General features: G+C 41.4%; 1 protein-coding gene and 1 pseudogene across 3 annotated transcripts in view; both read left to right on the top strand.

Annotated features, from left to right (window-relative positions):
* Window positions 1-23,759, top strand: part of TMEM108 (transmembrane protein 108) — a 184,573-nt gene that overhangs the window by 49,353 nt on the left and 111,461 nt on the right. The gene's annotated exons all lie outside the window — the stretch shown is intronic.
* On the top strand, window positions 1,046-2,056 carry LOC310746409 (zinc finger protein ubi-d4-like; annotated as a pseudogene). The gene has a single exon. The product of its transcript is annotated as a zinc finger protein ubi-d4-like (transcript).

The following is a 23,759-nucleotide window of genomic DNA, read 5'->3' as shown; positions in this document are numbered from 1 at the left end:
AGGTTTACAAGCATATGCTCAGATTGTGACAGTCTAATTTAGTGTAATTAGGATTAACACCTGGGCTTGGTTTTTACTTTAGAAAAGATTCTTTTGATGACCCCTCCCTTTGACCTATGGCTGAGGCTCCAGTTATTTATGAATCTTGCTTAGATTTATGTGTTCCCCTGCTGTTTCCTTTGCTCCCAAGAAACATCAAGGAAGACAGATTGTCTGTTCCATCAGAGCTTAGCTCTGGGGCTGCTAAGCTGCTAATAAAATCCTTAGTGTAAACTAAAGCTGCTTCATTGCTGCTGTATTTTTCACTTGACTGCCACATGTGGTTCCAAGGGACCAGTCCATCAACTACCAAGAGGGGATGGACACGCGCGCACACACACACACACACACAGAGAGAGAGAGAGAGAGAGAGAGAGAGAGAGAGACTGTTTGCCTTTCTCCAAGCACCTTCCTTTGTGTTCTATGTGAATTGCAATGGAAAACAAAATAGGCAAAATCCTTGTTCAGTGATATTTGAGCTCTCTCTCAATCTTTTTGGTTTTTATTATTGTTTGCTTTGTATGGCAGTTTAGGAAAGACCCTCTGGAATATTGCAGTGTGACAGCTTCAATAAAACTTCTCCCTTAATGGCTTCTGTATTCTGAGACAAGCCCTGCTATATCTGCCAACGACAGAAGGAACACTTACTTCGCATAATCAATTAATCATGGTTTTGCAAGCTGTACGTGAATTTTCTTGTTGGTTCATGGCAACTGATGGAGACAGATTAAAATTAGGAAGAAACAGGAATTAGTGGTTCTGTCCATTCATTAGAGGGAGGCTGGGGAACAATCAGTAAAGGCTAGAATCAGATTCAAGAGACTGTGTCTCACAGTCACCAGTCCAGAAAGAGCTACCACAGTCACCATTTTGAAAGCTTAATTATCTACAAAGGCAGTAATATTCATTCATTCATTTGTCCTTGCACTCATTATTTGATAGTTACTTAACATTTATACCTCACTTTTCACCACAGACCTTCAAGGCAGCATACAAATATGCCTGAATAAAGTCCTTTGCAGTGTCAGCAAAGGCAAGCTTCCCAATGTAGATCTTCCCTAAAGGAACAGAGTATCTTGCCCTATGTCTGAAGTCTACCCAGCATCTGGTTGTCTTGCCCTTGGGAGCAGGGCAAAGAAAAAGGTGAGGGGAAAATGGCAGCGGTGGTACAGAATGTGGTGAAGCTCCTTGGCGAACAATATTATAAGGACACAATGGAGCAGTGCCACAACTACAGTGCCAGACTGTGCGCTGAGAGAAGTATTTGATCGCCATTTCTGGACTCGCAGACTGGAGTGGCACAGAGTAACTGCTACATCTGGATGGAGAAGCAGCACGGGGGGCCAGGTTTGGCATCTGGCCAGCTCTATTCCTACCCAGCTTGGCGCGGGCAGAAAAAATGTCACGCTCACCCTCCTGAGGATCCAAGGCTTCCTTTCCATTCCACTAAACCAGACACTGAGCAGACCCTAAAGAAAGAGGGTGTGATCTCTCAGGACGGCAGCAGCCTGGAGGCCCTTTTGAGGATGGACTCTCTTGAGCGCAGTCTGCCCGACCCTCATACTGACAAAGACAGCCTTGGCGAGATTCCTGTTGCCAATAGCCACACAAGGAAAAGGAACCTGGAACCTGATTAATGGTGAGGACTATGAAGAAGACATGCCAAAATGCCAAGGCAAAGGCAAAGCCAAGGTCAGGGAGTTGGGAGCGCCCGGAAAAAGCTGGATGTAGCCATTTTGGGAGACAACCGTATGCCTCTGATATCTATGGGAAGTGTTACAAGAACCGTCCTGGGCTAAGTTACCACTATGTGCACTCCCACCTACTGAGGAAGAGGGGGGAGACAAGTAAGACTTAGAGCCCTCTACACCTGTGTCACAGAAGTCTGAGGAGAAGAAATCGAAGAAAGGTCTGGATGGTTTGGCCTTGCCCAACAATTACTGCGACTTTTGCCTTGGAGACTCCAAGATCAAGAAGAAAACGGGGCAACCTGGTTTCATGTTCTGACTGTGGGTGATCAGGGCACCCTTGATGACTGGCTCCCTCTCTGTCAAATGCTCTCTCCAGGGAAGTTCGCCTGGCGCCTTCATCATACACCTTTAGGCACCTGGTAGCCAATACGTTCCTTTTTAACAGTTACCTAGTGATCTTTGTGGCTGTGTAGGGATTTTAACGTGGAACACCCCGTCCCTTCCTTGTCCAACTCCATAACTTTTACTGTGGCTTTCAGACAGTACAGTCCTCATGAACAGAAGCAGCAGCATTTGTGTCGTTGATTTCTTACAGTATGTGATATATGCTGGTTGTCTTCTGGGACCGTTAAGACCCCAATTGGGGCACCGTATTAAATACCAAATGGCTGGCAAGCCATTTGGGGTTAGTTAACTTTAACTGAATATTAATATGCAGAGGTGGCAGACCTTACTATATGTATGAGGGTGTAAGTCCTAATTAACTCAGTGGGACACGCTTCTAAGTAAAAAGGGATAGGAATATGCTGACAGTCATTGAATTCCTTTTATTTCCTGTTCTGTGTATCATTGTTTAGTTGGATATGCAAAAGCAGTTCTCTATAATGATGCTCTAAGGTCTGAATAATAATAATAAAACTGTGCCCTTCTCAGTTTTTCCGGTGAGACTATCATGCTCCCTCCTGTAACTGCTTCAAGCTGCATCCTAATTTTTAGTAAAGGGAGCCATCGAGGGAATGTTTGTATTTCTTCAGTGATCCATCTGTCATTTCCAGTCACTGGCTTGGAAAAGAAATCCTTTTAGACTGTTCTGCTGCATTTTCCCCAACACCAGCTTCTAGCAACCTGGCAATCAAACCAGTTCAGATGTGACATGATGACACTATATATGCTCTCCAATTGTGCTACCTCACTGTGCACCTTAGCTGCTGGCATACATGGAATTTGTCCTTTGTACTGCTGTTGTGTGTATCCTCTGCCATCCCATTCCTATTAAAATGTGTTTTTCTTTTCTTTTTGCTTTTTGCAATGCCTACTCCTGCAGACCGTAACTCAGTGATCGAGCATCTATTTTGCAGGCAAAAGATCCCATGTTCAATCCCCAGAACCTCCAGATAGGTCTGGGTCAAAGACTCCTGCCTGAAACCCTGGAGAGCCACTGCCAGTCCGTGTAGACAATGCTGAAAGAGATTGCCTGATTATCTTACTCAGTATGTGGCAGCATCCTATTTTCACACACACACACACACACACACACACAGCCCACTCATAAAATATCAATGCGATGTAAAACAGTTTCTACAAATGCAGTAAAACAGAAGATACATAAAACTATGCAAAATGATTATAAAAATGATTGGCTCATGTTGGAGAGAGGGGGGAAAAGCAGAACCCTGTCAGCATAAAAGAAAAAGGTCTTCTAGAGATGTCAGTACCAAGGATGCCTTCTGAATCTCTGCTGTAAAAGTGTTCCCCAGCATGGGGCTGGTGACACAAAATGTCCCACTTCTAGCTGAAGCCAGTCAGGCTTGTGAAACATGGGGAACAACCAATGATGCTCCTCCAGATGATCTCCATGATCAGACTGGGATGTAAGGGGTAGTAATACAAGAACCTTAATGTGGCCTGGTAGCATGTGGGTAGCCAATACAGACATTTTAGCAGAGCTGTCCTGTTCTGACAACCACCTGCCTCATCAGCAGTCTATTCTGGTCCAGCTCTTGCACATCCACACCTGATTAGATCTTATGGGGAAGCAAAGCTGCATGTCAAGTCTGTACTGATGATACTGTGCTCTGGAGCTCCTTATGATTGCTCCCAGTGGCTTCATGCAGATGTTAAATAGTAATGGGGACAAAATAGTGTCCTGTATTTCCATGCACTCTGGCACTTGTCACGGTCCTCCGTGCGCCAGTAGCTGTTGAGTCATGCTGGCCACATGAGCCAGAAAGTTGTAGGTGGACAAACACCGGCTCCCTCGGCCTGAAGTGGGATGAGCGCCGCACCCCATAGTTGCCTTTGACTGGACTTAACCATCCAGGGGTCCTTTACTCAGCCATGCAGGTAAGAGTTATGCCACCATAATATGGTGCATACAATACCTATCCCACACATTTGATCTAGGACTATATAGTCAATAGCATCAAAAGCCACTGAGATGGTCCCTCTCTTAATAAAATCTCTCAGGGTAACCAAGGCTGATTCAGTCCCCAAACCAGGCCTGAACCGAGACTGAAGTGGGTCTTATGTTCCGTGTCAAACTGGTGCTATTGGATATAGCTGTACTAATCTGAAAGAGCATGGACTTTTCACTGCTGACATCCAGGATGGAAAAAATGGTTTAGGCTCTAATTTGATCCTCGGCTAGCAAAGACATTCTGGTAATGATCAGCTAAAATATGTTCCGGGCTTCACAGACCCTTTGATTAATGGGCATGCTGTCAAAAATAACCCCCATTTTCTACCTTAATGCTGAAAAGTGAAGCAAGTAAAAGGGATGAAACCCTGCCATGAAATGTTTTTAAAACAGAATTTTCCACGCAAAACATGTACTAGTTGTTTTTTTTTAGAGCATGCCTTGAGCAAAGAATGGCCTAGTTTTGCTTTTGTGTTTTTTTAAATCCTTCTGATTTTCCTGCTGCAGCTCTGTACAACAAATGATGCTGTCATGTACCAGGGCAATTTTGAGCAACTGTAAAAATGAGAAGATTGTTTTGTTTTCTTTGTAGAAATATGCTTGATCCCAGTTAGATCTTTTAGCCAATCAATACAGAGTTTAATCGTTTTAGTCTTGTCACAAGTTACTTCATTTTTAATTAACAGGGGCCAGTGTGATATGGACTAGGACTGGGGAGACCCATGCCCAACTCCTCACTCATCCACAAATCTCCCTGTGTAACCCTGGGGAAGTCACTGTCTTAGTCTAACCCACCTCACATGGTTGTTTTGAGGAAAAAAATGGGAGTGGGGGAGAGAACCATGTGTGTAGTGTTGAGCTCATTGGACAGAAGGTGAGAGAAATGAAAAATCTAATATATTTTGGGTAGAGGTAGCCTGTACAGGTCAGCCAGCCAGAAGAATTACATGAGTCCATGGGAGTGACGGCATATCAAGGGACAGAATTGCCTGGACTACAGGACACCAGTTTTCCTATTCCTGGCTTTCATCAATTAATTTTGTTTTCCAAGGTCCAATACAATCGCCATGGAGTATTTCTTCTGGCTGATTGACCTGCATAGGCTACCTCTACTCAAAATACATTACAATGGTTGTTGGAAAGACAGCGTTTGCAGGCTTGAAATTCTGGCTTAAAAGGCAAGGATATCTGGGGAATCCTTTTATATCTACAGGATGAGATGCAACATAGCACAAGCAGGAGTTCACTCATGCAGTGGGGTTACTCCTCCCTCCCCTCTTCTCTACAGAAGCCTGCACCCCAAAGATTTTTTGCAGAGAGTTGTGGGACTCTTTGGAGCACATTTGGGGGAGTGCAGAGGGGGACTGGAGGAAAAAATAAAATAAACTGAAAATCCTGTAACACGTGTGGATTTCCATTGCACAAACAGTTGGAGTTAACCAGATGTCACCCTCTGTCTCTAAATGTAAAGAAAGCCTCTAAGAATGGACTGTGGGTGCACATGCAAATTAATGACATGATGACTGCAACCAATGTGAATGAGCCATTGTGGATATCAAACCTTAGCTAGAACTTTCACCTCAAGTTTAACTCTTTCCCATGGAGTCAGTTCACACATTCAGCTCCCAGGGATCACATGTAGGGAACTAGCCCTATGCTGCTATTGTATTTTGTTGCAAATGAAAAGACGTTTAGTTGGAGTTCTAGTAATTCCACTTAGCACTATGAGGTAATGCAACTTAGAAATGGTACAGTTATAAACAGATGATGGGTTTCATTCAGATTTTCTATCTCTTAAAGCGTTTAATTCTGTCTCAGCCTAATACTAAGCAACATCTTGTCTGCTTGCTTGGAAATTTAGTGATGGCTCTTATTTCCCCTGACAAGTCAGAGAGCTAGCTTGATGGCTATTGGCTGGCTTTTCTGTTTGCTGGTAGGATTTGTACTGCAGCCTTACCTCCTGAATTAATGGCAGTCTGTTCTATTATGATGCCCTGAATAACCATGGTGCCACTTGTCAAGGAGATAACGTTTGATGCTCAGGAGTGCAGACTTAGAAGGGAGGAAGATGAACAGCATCATTGTTAATTCTTTAATACGTGAAACTACTTAGCCAGCCACAGTTAGATCAAAGCCGCCCTTGAAAAGATTGTGGTTTCAGGATAGAGGATCCTGGAAGTGGTTTGGATGGCTACATTATAGTTGGTAGCCCTGGGATGAAAAAAAAAATAGAGTGTGAAATTGTCTTTAGGTTCAAATAGCCTTTGTTTTCAGTTCGGAATGAATTTGCTTGTGTATGTGTGTAACTATCTTTTATACGTACTTTGAGACATCGAAAAGAAGCTGAAGCTTGTTTGTCAGCAATGACTAATTGTCCTATCAGAAAACATATTGAGAGAGTTGGTAGCAATCACTAATTTGTTTACAGGGCAATCCTAGAAGTAACTGGATTCAATGAGACTTTCAGGTAAGTGTATGTAGACTTGCTGCTACATATACTTACATACTGTGTATAAGCCACCGCAGTGCCAAGAATAGGCCTCCAGGATGGTTTATAATGTAAGCAAAATAATTGATAAAGACTAATACAGATAGTAGTATCAGCTGCGTATCAGTTCACCCAAAGTTTGGATACATAGGAAAGTTTTAAATTGGCATCTAAAAGATAACAGTGTAAAAGACTGACAAATCCATATTTGTGCTTCTGTACAAGTGTTATATGTATAGGGGTTGTACAAACAATGCAAAATGTGGCAGTATTAAAATGCACCTGTTCAGAAGAATATTCTATTCTCACAATAGTCAGCATTCTGTGCCCACTGAGCATGTTCAGTCATCATTTGGATGTTTTGGGGATTCCCTCCAATTAGTTTTTTGTTTTTTTTAATGAAAGGCTCTTATTTTTTGTACATTTACGAAGTTTGGGTTCCCCCAGAACATGCTGACATCTTCCTCTTGTGTATGGATTGTGCTGTTTTGACTAAATAAGGATCAGCCTTTGAATAGATCACTGTTATGGATATGATATTTGCAGTGTATTGGGAAAACAGAGGCACCCTGTTCCATTGAGTCTCTCTTGAGTAAGATGGATTCACACAGCATGCTCACTCACTGTAAGGCCATCTTTCTGTGGCAAAGAGCCATTTGAAACCTGGCTTTTGGATGGGTTTGTCAGGTCTTATTTTACTGATAGTTACTGCAATCCTGGCTTGACATAGCATGAATTGTCTGGGGAAGGAAATGTTATAAAGGAATATTGCACCAGAACAATTGCTGGTTTAATATTCTCTTCCTTTATAGCTTTGCCGTTGCATGCATATTTGTGTGCCTGTATTTCACATTGTTTTAATGATTTACTTAAACAGCAGTTTTATATTATTGTTGTTTGAATAGAGCAATCTCAGCACCTAAATATTCTTTATAAACATGTGTGACTCACAGCTGTCAGATTAAAGGATTTTGAGGTCTGGGTTTCAAATGTTTACTGCTTTCTGAAATTAGACTGCATGGTTCAGCAAAGTATATTCCCTCTTATATAGCCAGCTATTATTCCACTGAAAAGTCAACCCTTTTACAGGGGACTGGGATTTAGTAAACTGCTGTGGCGGTCAAGTGATAAAAGGTATGTCACATAGAATGTATGGGTAGCACATGGTAGTATCATTCATTCCTCAGCTTATGCTGTAAAAAAACACATTGGTGGAGAAGACTGAATGCTTTTTTTCTAATTAGAGAATTCCCCAGTGGCACATTTTACCTGGGTTTTGAGATGGCTCATTAATAACTTTTAGTAAATGAGAAGAGGCAGTTAAGAAAAGACGCCAAGTTACTGAATAGGTTTATTCCTTTGAAACTTTGTACACACCAAATGTTAAATTGCTAATATAGAATAATGTTGCTTTCCCATTACTTCCATCAGCTCCTGTTGGCATGTGGTAGTAGCAGAAGAGGGACTGGGAACCTGTGACCCTCCAAATGTTGTTGCACTTTGATTATCATCATTCCTGACCTTTGTCATGCTGGCTGGCATAGTTTCCCCTCCTCTGATTAATTTTTTTTCCTCAGTAGTGGCAGCCCAGTTCTGAAGAATGCATTGTACACTTTCAAGAGACAGATGAGAACAGTGTTGTTGTGCAGTGTTTGTCCTTCCAAAGTAGCTGTGGTTTTTAATAGGTATTTATTTTTTGAATTACTTTTATTCATTAAATGCCTTTATGACCCGCCTTTCTTTCTAAGCATGAGTACAGCGACCATAGGTCTACTTTCCAGAAGTGACCCCTCTCATTGAAGGGATCCTCTGTTTGAATGACTGTCTGGTCCAAGACCAGTTAAAACAAAACAAAACTGGAAGAAGCAGGGTCAGCCCAGGATGTTCTGCTGCCTGATGCAGAAGACAAGATGGTGGTCCCATTCCCCAGCAAAAGTCAATGTGGGCAACGAAATAGCGTCCTCCACAGAAACTGAGGGAAGCAGGGTAGTTTGGAGAACTGGGTACAAGACAGGCTGCATGGCCCACAAATCTCAGTCCTCAAATAGAGGAGGATGCTAACCCCTTCCCAACACCTGCTGCCTGAGGTGGTTGCCTCACTTTGCCTAATGATAAGAAGGGAGAGAAGGGGTTTGGAAGTTGCCCATCAACAGGCTGAGCTGGTATACAGATCACTTGTTTACAGCCTTCACAGCTATGCACTGTATTTCTGTTTAAATTATAACAGTTATTTCTAAATTAGAATATGCTTCCACCCCCTCAAATCTGTGTCTTCTTTTTTGGTACTGTGTAAGTCTCCACCTCCACCTTTTTGGTACTGTGTAAGTCTCCACCTCCAATATACTCAGGGGAAGGATACAATTTAAGATACAACAAAGACCTCCAGTTTTTGTTCTTCCCCCACTCAAAAATTACAAGCCCTACTACTTATGTCTGGAATGCATTATATGTGCTGGGTTGTACAGAAAAGTAGCTCTGTTGCTAAGGAATCGCAGCAGCCACAATACAGCAATGTGTTACAGCATGAAAAGGGCTGGTTTCTATGGATTCTGGCAAACAGCATGTAGTGGGAATTCCCTTTGGATACACATTACATTAATCTTTCCATCTCACATCAGAATTGTAGTAAATTAATTTATGTTCCAATATCGCGGCTTGGCTGTGGAGCACTCTGAATGAACAGTTGTAAACACAAATGAAACAAATGGGTCTCCTGTGAGCTTTAGTTGCCATTTTTTCCTGTTGTCTCAGCAAAGCAATTGTGGAACACTCAAATTATTTTCAAATTTCCTTACAAATGTGCTGTTCGGGATTCTAGACACTTGGCCTCCTTCTTTCCTCACACAGCTGCACCAAAGAAAGAGGCACATGTTTTTCACTGTATGCCTCTAAGTGCCAAGCGTATGGCTGGCATTTGTTAACACAGGAATAAAAGCAGACCAAATGTAGTCTGTGGCAATACTAACCAAGACAGGGAGTGTACAGCATGGGTTATAAGAGCACCTTTTGTACTTGTTCTCTTTGTTTGTGGCTGTTAGCATTTGTGTTACAGACTGGTGCGCCACAGTAGTCTCTGTGATGTGGAGGTTGTACTCACAGTAGACTTGCAATATTGGAAGCGAGACAGCAGCTGCAGCTGACAGAGGTGGCAGGCATTTTAATTTCCCACAATGTGCTAATATAGCTTCACTCCATGACATTGCGGGAAATATAAATGGTAGCTCCCCAGAACTAGCCTGGATGCTAATGACAGGGTTTGGGTAACACCAGTCCTAATATGGTATTTGCTGTTACCAGCATTCCAACAGCTCCTCCTCCCAGTCTGCTCCCTCTGACTACTCATCATTGTCTCACCACCAATCCCCTGGCTCTGAGCCTTCTTCCCCTGGGGGCTGCCTTGGGGGTTCCCCTAAGGGTTGCCTCCTCTGCGTCCAGCTAGTCCATGACATAGCCTCAGGGTGAGTTATCATTATTATTGTTGTCACGATTGGTGTTCGGCGAGGTAGATAAATCCTCTGTTTACTTGATCAAGGACATTTCTGCCCACATAATGAAACGAGAACTAACATGGACGTAAGGCCCACTGTTTTCAATGGACCCTACCAGTCCAAACCTATATGTGTTTACAGTGGTACCTTTGGTTACATACTTAATTCGTTCCGGTGGTCCATTCTTAACCTGAAACTGTTCTTAACCTGAAGCACCACTTTAGCTAATGGGGCCTCCCGCTGCTGCCACGCCGTTGGAACACAATTTCTGTTCTCATCCTGAAGCAAAGTTCTTAACCCAAGGTACTGTTTCTGGGTTAGCGGAGTCTGTAACCTGAAGTGTATGTAACCAGAAGCGTATGTAACCCGAGGTACCACTGTATTCAGAAGTAAGTAACACTGAGTTTACTTTTAGATAACTAGATATAGGGTTGTAGCCCTATTCCCAGGAACATATACTTCCAATTGTAGCTTAAAATTATTTAATTTCTAGTGGAAAAAAATGTGTCTTTTGGCCTTGTTCAGTTCACATAAGGGACAGTAAACATCACATGCTGTCTCAGAGAGGGGAGGGTGGGAAGGAAGACATTTTAAGAAGAAAGGAGACCATTCCTCGCCCACCCCTGGGGCCTGGAATAAGATGTTAAATCTGAAACCCTCCTGAAGGTTGAAAATCTACTTGTGCTCTAGACACATGAATTGATACAGAAACAGCTGGGCACAGCTTAGTGAGCAGTTGTCAATAGCATGAAATTTATTATTATAATTGGCTGTAGATGACATTGCTGGAAGGGTCACCTGTAAAAGCAAGGAGTGAATTAACCAGGAGCTTTTTAAAAAATCCAGGTCTATGAGGTCAGAGTTTAAGTAATGCTGAGAGAGTCTTATATTAGCAAGCTTTGGGTTCTAAACAACCAAGCAAGACTAGATTGGGGCAATGCAGTTCTGAAGCTATACAGACCAAGGGGATGGCCACTTACACAAAAAGAGAATGATGGAGACAATTTGAAGAGGCGTCTAAAGATGGATGTGAGATGCTGCTGCTGAAGAAGACTGATTTAATCCAAACAGATTTCACAAAGAAAATAGTTTAATTCTACTTTCAGTCATTTTAAAAGTAATACTACATTCATGAATTTTATGTGAGCATGGATTTGTAGAGGTCACATTTTGAAGTTTTTGTTTAGCACAACTTCATCCACTGAAGATATGTGGATGGTATGCAGAACTTTCTAAGTAAAACATGACCATTAGAAGTGATGCTAAAGGATGATCTGAAATTAGAGTAGTGTAGGACAACTAGGGCCATGTAATTGGTTTGACTCCATCACATTTATGGAAGACTATAAACTTCTGATTTTATTAGGAATTCAGTTCAGTTCACATTTAAAGGTGAACCTATATAGTTTGCACTTTATGAAACAATATGCAAACTGAAACACAACCATCCTTTGAAATTCACACTTCTCTGAATTTTGCAGTGCAGTTCCCCTGCCAGGTAATGTGCATGAAAATGTGTATACTAGGGTAAGGTGTGCACAGAAATGCATATGTAAGTGAAAGTAGCATACGAAAATTAATTACATTACTGGAAAGGGTCAGAAATTTGTAGATTCACCCCCCCCCTAGCTTTGGTTTAACTTTTTGCTTTTTCACAGTAGTTCTCCTGGGATATCTGAGGAGGGTTTTTGTGCGCATACAACTTGCTGAAAGCAGGTCGCATGATCCTAGGATAATTTCTTGATCATCTTTGATAATGTTTTTGTACGATCCTTTCTGATAAATGGTAGGCATCTACTTGGGGTTATTCCTGTTGTTGCCATGGAGACAACAGTACACAGTTGCAATTTGGAAGGGGGATCCTGTGGTTCAGTTATTTTTGTTGCACTGGAGATGCTGCAGCAGGAACATATTCCTCCTCCCAGCTGTTCATTAATTTCATCCATGTGCATACCTTCAATTTTCTCAGTCCATTACATGTGTGCCATCTAAGAAAGACCTCATGCCGGATAAATCAGTTAATCTCTGAACTGCCACCACCCCACTGTGCTCTTGCATTATATGCTAATTTTAAAAACATGGTTTTTAAAACTAGCTGTATGTGTTCCTAGAGTTGAACTGCAGAATGAATATACATCTTTAATTCTGTAATGACAGACTAATCTCAAAAATACAGAAGTGTGTCTTCGATGTAGGAACAAATCAAAGAAGAATTTTGGCTACCACAGGAAGGAAGTTGATATATACATATAACAGGATAAGGCAACTTTATCTGGCTAACCATGTCAAGACCACTATCAGACTGGAGACGGGGTGGACTGTGGTAATATGGTGTCCTGAGTGAGGACAAAATTTGGCACCCCCACCAACTTTTAATAGGTACCCATATAAATATAGGTTTATGGAAGAAGAAGAAGAAGAAGAAGAAGAAGAAGAAGAAGAAGAAGAAGAAGAAGAAGAATTTGTACCCCTTGGCTGAGCGCCCTTTGCCGGGGGACCGCCCTCACTGCCTTAAATCCCACGCTGTTTTGGAGTCATCCACAAATGTACAGGATGAATATATAGGAAGGTCACATATTTCCTAGCACAATAGCAACATACTTTTGCAGCTCTTCAAGCCTGCTTCCTTCTAATTAGTTCCAAATGCTCAAGTTCTTTATCTTTCACTGGTGACATTCAAAACTCTCTCTCCCTCTCTCCCTACACACATGTAAAAAGAGAGCAAATGTTGGTCTTAGCATCAGGCTGGCACCAGGTAGTTGTGAGCTGACCTCGATGGCTCATTTGAATTGCTTATTAATGAGCAATGCACCAGTAAGAAAAATATCAGAGCACTATGGTCAGACTATTGTTTATTTCTTGTATGCCTGTTGATACCTAACAATAAAGCAACAATTAAACGTTACCCTAGCCAGTGTTTGAAACTCCCATTGTTCTAGGCACATTTTGCAACAGGGGATTTCATTAGCATGAGCAGTTTCTGAGCTCTGGGCACAGTACTGCGCCTAAGATTTCAGATTAAAACTGCAGAGTGGAAGGAAAGGAGGACTTTTTTCTGCCTCCCCACTTCCAGTTACTCTCTGAAGACTGGAGAAGAGACCCTCTTAAGAATATTAGGGGGAGTGGGCAGGGGAAGGACTAGGCCATATGAAAAATGAACACAATATTTTAGCTGCAGTTCATTCATTTTCAGCTTTGTATTCTTGTTATTAAAAAAAATCACGCCTAGACATTCTGTTGTGCCCATAACCTAGGTTAAAGGTGCCATTTAGCTCCTAGCTTTCATATATCGGTTTGTAACACCGACATTGGCTACTAAGCAAGGTTTTGTAGTAAAATCCAGCCAACTGGCATGAAGCAGTGGGAAGAACTGAGATGCATCCTGACATCCTGTCTGGCACCATTGCTGTTGCCTTTGTTTTTGCAGGACAGCTACTGCAAGGAATAATTTCTCTAATGGACATATTCTCTGCCAGGGGCTTGAGTCCATGATATGTATGTCAGCCATTTTAATTAAGAGACTGGAATTAAATCTTCTCAGTAATTAACCTTCCTTTACAGTTGCACCACTTTTTACTTTCCCTTTGATGTGAGAAAGGAATAATAGCTCGATATGCAGAAAAATCAATACTCTTTCCTTTACATATATTTCTTCTCCCTGCCCCACCCCAGCTCCAGCAATTCACATCTGATAAAGGTGATGTGCTTCTGCCAAGAAAGCAAACTCTCTAGGTTCCTTTCCACATAAGAAGCCAGATGGGTAAATTGGTTCCTGAGCTATGGGGGAGCTTGTTGTTTAGTCGTTTAGTCGTGTCCGACTCTTCGTGACCCCATGGACCAGAGCACACCAGGCACTTCTGTCTTCCACTGCCTCCCGCAATTTAGTCAAACTCATGCTGGTAGCTTCAAGAACACTGTCCAACCACCTCGTCCTCTGTCGTCCCCTTCTCCTTGTGCCCTCCATCTTTCCCAACATCAGGGTCTTTTCCAGGGAGTCTTCTCTTCTCATGAGGTGGCCAAAGTATTGGAGTCTCAGCTTCAGGATCTGTCCTTCCAGCGAGCACTCAGGGCTGATTTCCTTAAGAATGGACAGGTTTGATCTTCTTGCAGTCCATGGTACTCTCAAGAGTCTCCTCCAGCACCATAATTCAAAAGCATCAATTCTTCAATTTTTAAGATGCTGTCTTTAAGATGGGGGAGCTAGTGATGAGCAAACTCTGCTTCACTGCTCTGTTTAGAATTGGCCCATCTCAAATAAATTATTTTTGTTGCCATAGAAGTTGATTGATGTCATCAGGAGTATGAGGGGTCCAGAGATCTCTCTGATACCAACCATACTGTGAGCCCTTCTTTGTCACCCCGTTCCCTTCCCCTTCTTTCCCCACTTACCTGGCAGCACCAACTGCTGCCAGGGGCTGTGCTCCATCCAAAGCCCAGCAGCAGCTCACTGGGTGGGGCACTATACCAGCTTCCTGGCAGATGGGTTGCTGCTGCTTACTGGGAGGGAGAGAGGGTGGTGGAGGCAGTAGGGAGGTCAGCACAGTGCAGATGCCTCCCCATCTCCTCCTCCTCCTCCTCCTTGGCTTCTAGGGCTTTCTTTCTTGGCAATGACCACACAAGGGCTATAGCACACCAAGTACATCTGATTCAACCTTTCACTCACAAACACAGAGCGCCATGTTAGATACAAGGAAGCTGGCTTATACCACTGGTCCATCTAGCTCTGTATGGGCTACACTAACTTCATTTATTTAGTAGCAACCAGGGCCTTGCAGAACCAGGCAGAGGCCTGGGCCAGGTAGATAATGTGCCCCCCCTTTTTTTACCCTGGGGATAACTGAAGTCTTATAAATAAGTAAGTATATAAATAATTTTCACTAAAGTTATGCTGACAAATAATTTTATTTCAAGACTACGGAACTGATCTGTAAAAATATATAACGTGATTTTTTTTATAATGTATTATAATTTTAAATACATTTTACAATAAATACTTTATTCATTTTAAAATGTATTATACTATTTTTAATAGTTCAATAATGTATTTAAAAATCTATTTTTAAGTAGACAAATTTGACTATTATAATTAAATTATAACTTCTCTGTCTTCTTATTCTACTCTTAAAAAAGATGTATGCTTGTGAGAAAGCCACTATTGCTCATAAGCCACTATTTCTTTAAAAAACATGGTTTACACCAAATATTATCCTCATTGAGCTATATGTACTCCTCGGGTGTAAGTAATATTCCTGGCCTAGTCAACAAAATTTTAAACAAATGGCCACATCTTCATCAATTTTTCATCATTTTTAAAAAAAAAAAAATAGCGATAAGAAAGCCAACACATTTATCTTTAAGGTACGTGTGGTTTTAATTTTTGGCAAACAAGATTTCAAACAAAAACTAACCAACTTTTAGCAGCATGAGAAACATGGTCCACCATCACGTTCGTGGCGCGCTGGCTGCTGGAGCCTTGGTCGCCTCCACCCACCCAGCGCCCGTTCCGCGTTCCTCTGCGGAGCCAATCGCAGGCCCTGCCCCGGACACCAGGGAAGCTTTTCTCTTGCGCTGCCATCCATGGCCCCAGGGAATCTGCCACCGCTGCCTTTGCGCCTCCATGTTCACCCCAGTGAATCCCCTGCGATTGTGAATATGCTGACCAAGGCCCCCTTTGGAATCTGAGGCCCGGGCCAAGTGGCCCATATGGCCCCCACCCCCCGTCTGGGCCTGGTAGCAACCACCAAAACAGCTTAGATTCCTTCGACAGTTAATTGTGATGTTGGATGGCTGAGCACGCATTTCCCTGGTGAAATAGGATTCTCATCCCTATTATATATTTTTCATGGTAAAAGGTCAACTACATAACAACAACCAATTAGCAGCATTTCCTCACTTGGCATCTCATAGGTATATTATAGCCATGGATAACTAAATATGGAGGCAGAATTAACTGTGCTTTATAATTGGGTTGGTTTTTGTTTACTTGCATAATGCAAAGTAAACTCTTTGTGCAATGAAGCTAGAAGTGTGGGGAAGAAAACGACATTTTAACTTATGTGGGATAACAGTTCTTTTTGTAGCCTTCCCCACATCTATAGTGCTTTTAAGTTATCTCGTTCATTACTGGCTTTTATGGTACGATATTGTTCAAGCATTAATGACTTGAATGAAGACGTCTTTCATCTGCAATCAAAGGTTGGCAATTCTGCATGTTTCCATTTTTGTCTTGCTTGTTACCATTTGGGGATGGTTAGCAGGATCAATCTTTTAAGCACAGCGATTCTAGTACAACGGAATGGTTACCTGAAATAGCATTTCCATAGCTAATTCTGCTATAAGTCAACCTGACACTAAAGGGTATCGCAAAGACCACAGAAAGGAAAGGTAATAAATAAGACATTGAACAAATGCTAATTGGGCTCTTTTTGTTTTATTTTTACTGCTAGATGTGTCTGACTCTGGATCATGGAGCTAAATTACCGTGAATGTTCAAACTATGAAAGTTAGTGATTTAATTTCTACAGCCCACCAATTAGGGACTATGCTGGTGGTGAAGAAGTTGCTTGCAGACATGGGTATGTTAGTCTAAGTGCATTCAAGAATGTGTTTATTAATAGAAATTCACATTAAAGTACTGAAGAATTTTCATGAGGATTTTTTTAAAATGTGCAGAAATATGGAGAACTGAATTTAAGACTGGAAAAAGGAGAAACCAAAAGTATTGAAATTGACAGATCCTTCAATCCCCAGTGATGACTCATGTGTTGTCTCCACACAGAGGCAGCTAGTGAGCGCACTGTAGGATTGCAGCCTAGCACATATTATTAGTTCTGAGATGCTTGAGTAAATGTAGTACACACTACTGTAGAGCTAGTTTCAAGTATTCATTATACCAACAAGATATTTTCAGACACAGCAGTGACTTGCAGAGGACCTTTAGACTGCAACATGGGAAGTAGTCCTTCATCCTCAATGCATCTTGTTGAAGCTAAAGTTCATTCTTAATTTACAACATTTTGTACTCACATTTACCGTCATTTTATCCTACTTAGTTTAAGCATCACTAAGCCACCTCACCTTACCCTTTCTTAGCATTGGTTCCACAGCAATCAATGCCCAATAAAAAGTTTTCTTTCTTTGGAATTTCACTGTGTGCTCTCTTTGACTTAATTTTGTCTCTAAATCCCACTACCTCTCCATCCAATATTTGCCCTTCTTTCTTCACAACTTAGCCCTCAATTTGGCAACCTTGGCAGCTTGCCTCTCCTTATCTTCCTTCCTAAACCCAGTCTTCCATCCTCTTGATCCTATTTGCCTTTGAGCTTCCCGTCGTTTGTCAACAGCTTTTCATAATGGAATAAAACAAATGCAGTATTTCATAGACGCTTTAGCTTTACTCCAAACCCTCCAAATCACGGGACGGAATCCAGAGGGCTGCTAGGGGTGTCTGCAGGGGTGTGCTGGAATTGACAGTTTCACAACAGCTGTTGCATGGAGGCATCAATCCTATACGGTGCAAGGAGGCATCAATCCTGTGATGTGCTGCTTCAGGAATGGCGTGTCAGGCAAGAAGAAGAGTTGGTAAAGTCTCCTGGGAAGACAAAAGTGGCAGTCAGGTTGCGTCTTGGCATGGGTTTTCCTGCTTAATGCCTGCCTTTTCTTCCTGCCTATTCCCTGCCCCCTGACACCCCCAAATCATCCTGGGCCATACAGTCTGTCCTACAGCAATCAGTGGCTGTCCCTCAACCCACCTCAACCCTTTAATCCCTTCAAATACACCCAGTTTGGCTTGGGACTCAGCCAAATCTGGTGCACAGCCCCAATTAATACGTTGTTGTTGTTGTTCTTGTTAATATCCCACCTTTTCCCCCAACTGGGACCCAAGGTGGCCTACACAAAGTAAAACAACAGATGAAAGGCATAAAGCTAAAAACAAATAAAAGGTGATAGTTTAATTACAGTAAGAGTATTAAACCAATGTAAAAACAAATCTGTTAATATGCAGGTTGTAAAAACAGCACAGCACTATTAAAAGTCCTTTTCTTAAAACAAAAGTCATTTCTCAAAAGCCCATTGGAATGAAACAGTCTTCAGCTGCTGACAGAAGCATGAGAAGAAGGAAGCCAGTCTGGGTTCTCTAGAAAGGTCCAGCATAACTAGCAGGGACACAGTCTCCCTGTCCATTTCGCAATGTAAGTCATCCACCAAGGTGGTCAAAGCCATCCCTGCCCCACAACCAGGCTGAAACAGGATTGAACTGGATCTAGATAATCCATCTGTCTATCTATCTACCTATCTATCATCTATCTATCTATCTATCTATCTATCTATCTATCTATCTATCATCTATCTATCTATCTATCATCTATCTATCTAATCTATCTATCTATCTATCTATCTTGTATACCACCCTTCATCTGAAGATCACAGGGTGGTTCACAATATAAAAATTCAGAAACCCTGGGAGCTGAGATGCCACTACACATTCTAGTACCTTGCCCAGAAATTAAATGTTGGAGGCTGGACGATAATTATCCAGTAAGGTGGGATTCAGAGAGGGCTTTTCAGTAGGGGTCTTATAACTGCCCCATTTATTTATATGCATTGTTGTATGTAACTGTAAATGTTGTATGCTAGTTACTTTAGGAAACCTGGAATGCATATGTGTAAAGTATGCATATAATAGGATATTTATAGTGTGCATAAGATGCATAATTGTTAGTGGTTTTAGTGGAACTGATAAAAAATTTAAAAAATTATTTGTGAGATCAGAGGGCAAGATGGGAATTGGAAAGAATGCATGCAGATAAGATCAACTTTGAGATTTTCAGAAAATTCCATCCCTACCAGAAAAACATCACTGTTTTCAAATAGTGCAAGAGCCTATTACATAAGCTCATTTGTAACCATTCTCTCATCACAATTGCAATGTTTAATTTCTTTGTCATCTATTATATCAGGTCTCTCAAAATCATGGACTGTTGTCCTTATTTCTCCCTGAAGGGGAAATTTTGCTTTGTCTGTAGCTGTTCAATTCCCCTCCTCCTCTACCACCAGCCAGATATGTTGTTATGTTAAGCAGTCGGGCATTTCTACATGGTTTCTCTCAGCTCAGTCGTCCCCAGATAACACAAATGGACAGAGCTGTACATCAATCTTAAGCACAACAAACAAGCCAAGAAAATGTCGTGGTGAATTTGGAGCTTGGTAGATTGGTTTTTAATTCTTTTAAAATAAACTCAGTTAAAAACCAAAGTGTATCTCCTCCTCCCCCTCTCTCTCACACACTTACACACTTCAAATCCTTACACTATACTGCTAATGCAATGGGAGCAGCTGGCTGATACATACATAATATGGTTGTGTCTACTAATACTCTAATTCAGAATCTCTTGAGGGGATTAATATCTAGACTCTTCAAAATGATATATTGTCAAAATCTGATTGGCAGCATCTCAGTTCATCTCCCCGAAGAAATTGTGTTATCTTTTTTGCCAATCTTCTTCCTTTGTATTGTTTTTCCTTCCCACCTAGAAAACTTTAAAATCATTTGACGTACACATCTCTAGTTAATCAGGAACTCAAATAATATAACTTATTTTAAGGCTATAAGGTCAAGCCTCAAGATTTAACTAGCTTTTTAGGGTGCCTTTATGGTACAGTACTTTTGGTTCTCTACAGATAAAGGAAATTCAGCCCTGAATGGTTATTGCTGAATGGACGCAACCCACCAGTCAATCTTCCATGCTCTTGACCAGCTCCCATTCATGTTAATGGGGCTAATGGAGAGAACATATTAGTGGATTGTGTCCTTTGTGTGTGTTGTTTGTTTCTTTGTTTTTACATGAGATTTTTGTGGTATCTGGTGACATTTCCCCCTTGATAAATGTTCCGGGTATTATCCAACGTTAGTCATACTTAGAGTAGTTGGCATCTGTATCTTACTCAATCTAATTTAAACAGATCTTAGTCAAGGAGTTGTAGTTTTGTAGGTGAAGTAGGAACAAAGCAGTCCCATAGTTTTTTAATATCTGCAGTCCCCTACATCAAGGATGGGGAGCCTGCAGACCTCCGCTTATTGATAGACAACAACTCCCACCATCTCTTACAATTGACTATGATTGTAAGGGACTGAGGGTAGTTGTAGTTCAACAACAACTGGAGGACCTATGGTTCCTGGTCACTGTCCTATATCTTTAGGGCAGATGAAAATTGAACATCATCTTGTCATGGAAATGCAGAATTTAGGAAGGCTTTACCTTGTGGTTTTTATGTCTGTTATTCTGGTGTTATAGGCATCAGAGGTATCCAGAAACAATGTTGGCAACCCTAAGAGATGCCCTTACCATGAGGTTTCTTCCCACCAGCTTTACCCCTTCAATCACGTGCCTTTCTATAGTACACTACCCCCACAGTTCCTCTTTATACCTCTCATTCTGTAGCTAGTTATTCTCCATAATCCATTCTGTTCTGCAAACACAAGTGCAATCCACCAATTGACTTTCTAAACAGAAAAAAATCATTCACATGTAGCATTAACTGTGTCCCTTAGCTCAGATAACACAGAATTGACCTCAGTCGGTAGGCACCAGCTGAGCTTTCAACTTCAGAAATGAGAATAATCTATTAATGGGCCACAGAGTTTGTTGTAGGTGGCTCTAACCTGCTCTGTCAGGGGTGGGCAACCTATGGACCTCCAGATTTTGCTGGACTACAGATCCCATAATCCCATAAACCATTGGCTGTGCTGTCTGGGGCTGATGGAAGTTGGAGTTCAGCAACATCTGCAGGACCATAGGTTCCCCATGAGTGCTATGCACTCATTTTGGTTTAGAAATGAAGACATCAAACAGCCCAAGACTGCCTCACAAGCGGATTTCCTAGAAACGCTCACAGCCCACAAGGCTGAACTTGGGTTTTCCCCAAAGCAGGGCAGGTTTTGTCAATTTACCTCTCAGCATCCTGCTGTATAAGTCTAGTTACAGTGCTTCTGTTCCGCATTTCATGCAGTCTTCTGGACATGTAGTACTAAAACTTCAGTATTATTATTAAGCAGCCTGTGCATTTTGTTAAATAAATAAATGAAATGAATGCCAAGCTCAAAAGCACTACTCTTTAGATCATGGCCAGGTCCTTGCTGTACCTGGTAGGAGCAGATGTGTCAACTTTTCGTTTCCTCAAGATACTTCACGGGCCTTTGGGGCTTAAGAGTGCCAATTACCTGTGAAATAACAGATGGCCTCTTTGATTAGCCCAGATGAGTAAAAACACAATTGCCCCTAACAAAGGATTGTGATTAGTTTAGTTACACAACAATAGAAAAAAACCATAACAGCTGTACTTAGAAACAAATGAAGGGTTTATTTATTTTTTTTACTTCATTATCTTCTTTCATCATCACACAATGCCATCTTAATATTAGGACCACAAATTGTACAGGTTCCTTTTCACTTCTTTTTGGCAAATCACTTTTTGCAATTAAAGGAATGGATTAATAATTGCTCCCCAAAGGAGCAGTAATAAAGGCTTAGTGCGGGTTTACATGTAATTATTGCATTTGTTCCAAAAGTCTTAGCATAAATCATTAAACATATGTTTTAACTAATTTCTTTTTAAGTAATCTTCCTCTTAAAAGGATTTTCTTTCTTCCTCTTTTGTATGTCATTCATTTGGTGGTTCTGTGCATTTTTTTTTTTTTTTTTGGTATGCCTGATAATGACTATAGTAAAATTTGTTAACGGTGTATGAAGGCGTGTTGCTTCATCAAAGACTTTCCAAGGATGGGCTTTTCTGCAGGCATAAGCAAAAGATAAATAATAAAAGAACATGCTCCTGCATTAGACACTAATACAGTTGAATGCATTAGTGCAAGGTCTGAATACATTCATGAAAGATGACATGTAACCTCCCCCCCCCCCCGGTTCAACCCTTTTCCAGTATCCCTCATGCGTGCTTCCATGCTTGCAATTTGTGCAGCTTGTGGACAGTTCTAGCAGAGGGGAGTTCCACCCAGTTTGGGCAGCATCTTCCATGTGCTTTGACATAATCACATTATGCAACGTCAGCTGAACTGAGAAAAATGATTGCAAACAAAGTTCCAATATCTGTTCCTGAACAAGTTGTGTCTTCTGTTTTAGAGACAGAACACAATGGTGCCATTAGGGTTGCGCTCGGAGGCAAAGGTTTGGACATCTGTAGCCCATATTTGCAGGGAGTGGGGGGGTGACATGTTCCTGCTCCCTTAGCTGGTTGCCCAGATTACTTCCAATCTCTCACTAAAGTCACTGCTTGGAGCCACAGCTTTAATTTTCAAAGGCAAACATGTTGGTGCAAGAAGAAAATATAGAAGGGAGAATTACTGGATGCCAAGATCCACTTTTGGGGCAAATACTCTTTGGTGAGAACCCCAGCAGAGATTTAAAGTCACAAAAGTAAAGTATGCAGCAAAGATTGCTGTTTGAAAAGTTTTTATTCCTTTCCAGATGCAATTTTGTCAGGCTTAGCTGTACTTTTGACATGTGTCAGTGCCTACAGAAAGAAAACAGAGCCACTTTCCCAGTAAAAAGCAGGCCTTGCTAAATGGACAAAGCAACAGGGTGGAAAGGGAGGTAGGGAATCACACAACAGTCATGGGACTAAATCCACATTGCAGTTCCACAAATCTTATTATTTAGAACTAAACCTAAACTTGCTAAGTTTTATTAAAATGGTCTTGCACACAAACACTTCTCTTTACTTATTCATCCCTTGTCCAAGTATCTAAAGCTAATTTGTCATGTTGACATAGAGAGAACCAGGATTATTCAACATTGCACAGCAAGTGAATAATACTCAGTAAAAGCCAAGGAGATAAGTTGGTCTGATATTTACATTTATTTGGGATTCGCCGGATTGATCTGGGGGGAAACCCACATATATTTTCAAAATGAACTACAGCATTTGAGGTACAATAACTAAAATAGAGCATACATTTATAATTTGAGAATGAATCAATTCATGGAAATTATACCTTCCCATTTTTAGCTGCAGCATCTCATTTCCTCTCGTTGTATTTCTAATGGTGTACAAACTATTGTGCTGTATAAAATAGGAATTATTTATGACCAGGCCATTCACTTATGATCCGTTGTTTTTTAGAAGGGAATAGCTTCCTTTGACATTAACCCTGGAGCTCAAGGTTGAGATAAATAAAGGGCATTCCCAATGTAGGGGAGGCCATAATAAACCTTTTTTATGAAATGTCAGAAAGACACACCAGTACAATACCCTCCTTTTCTCTATATGTTGGTCACACAGCCCTCCAAGGCAGAATAAGTCATATTTTGAGTTCACTTTATTTCCCCGCCTCTTCTGGCTATATTGAGTGCATGATTATAAGAAAGGCAGTAAAGTGCTTCCATTAAAAAGAGGCTTAACCTGCGAGACAGAGGTCAAGGCACAACCTTAATCTCCATGACACAACTGTTGTATATGTGAATTCATCTATCCATCCATCTTGCTTGCAGTCGGAGCACAGGTTGTAATCATTTCACAGGATAGTGGTGTGGGAGGTTGGAATCAGAGATTTTCCATTCCAGATGACACAAAAAGATTAAAAAGAAAAAGTCCACTGTTCCTGCTCCAGAAAATAGCCCTGT

This window comes from Podarcis filfolensis (genome assembly GCF_964270895.1).
Source record: "Podarcis filfolensis genome assembly, chromosome: 12".
Classification (NCBI taxonomy): domain Eukaryota; kingdom Metazoa; phylum Chordata; class Lepidosauria; order Squamata; family Lacertidae; genus Podarcis; species Podarcis filfolensis.
Note: the sequence above shows the minus strand (reverse complement) of the source record. Positions and strands in the feature narration are given on the sequence as shown.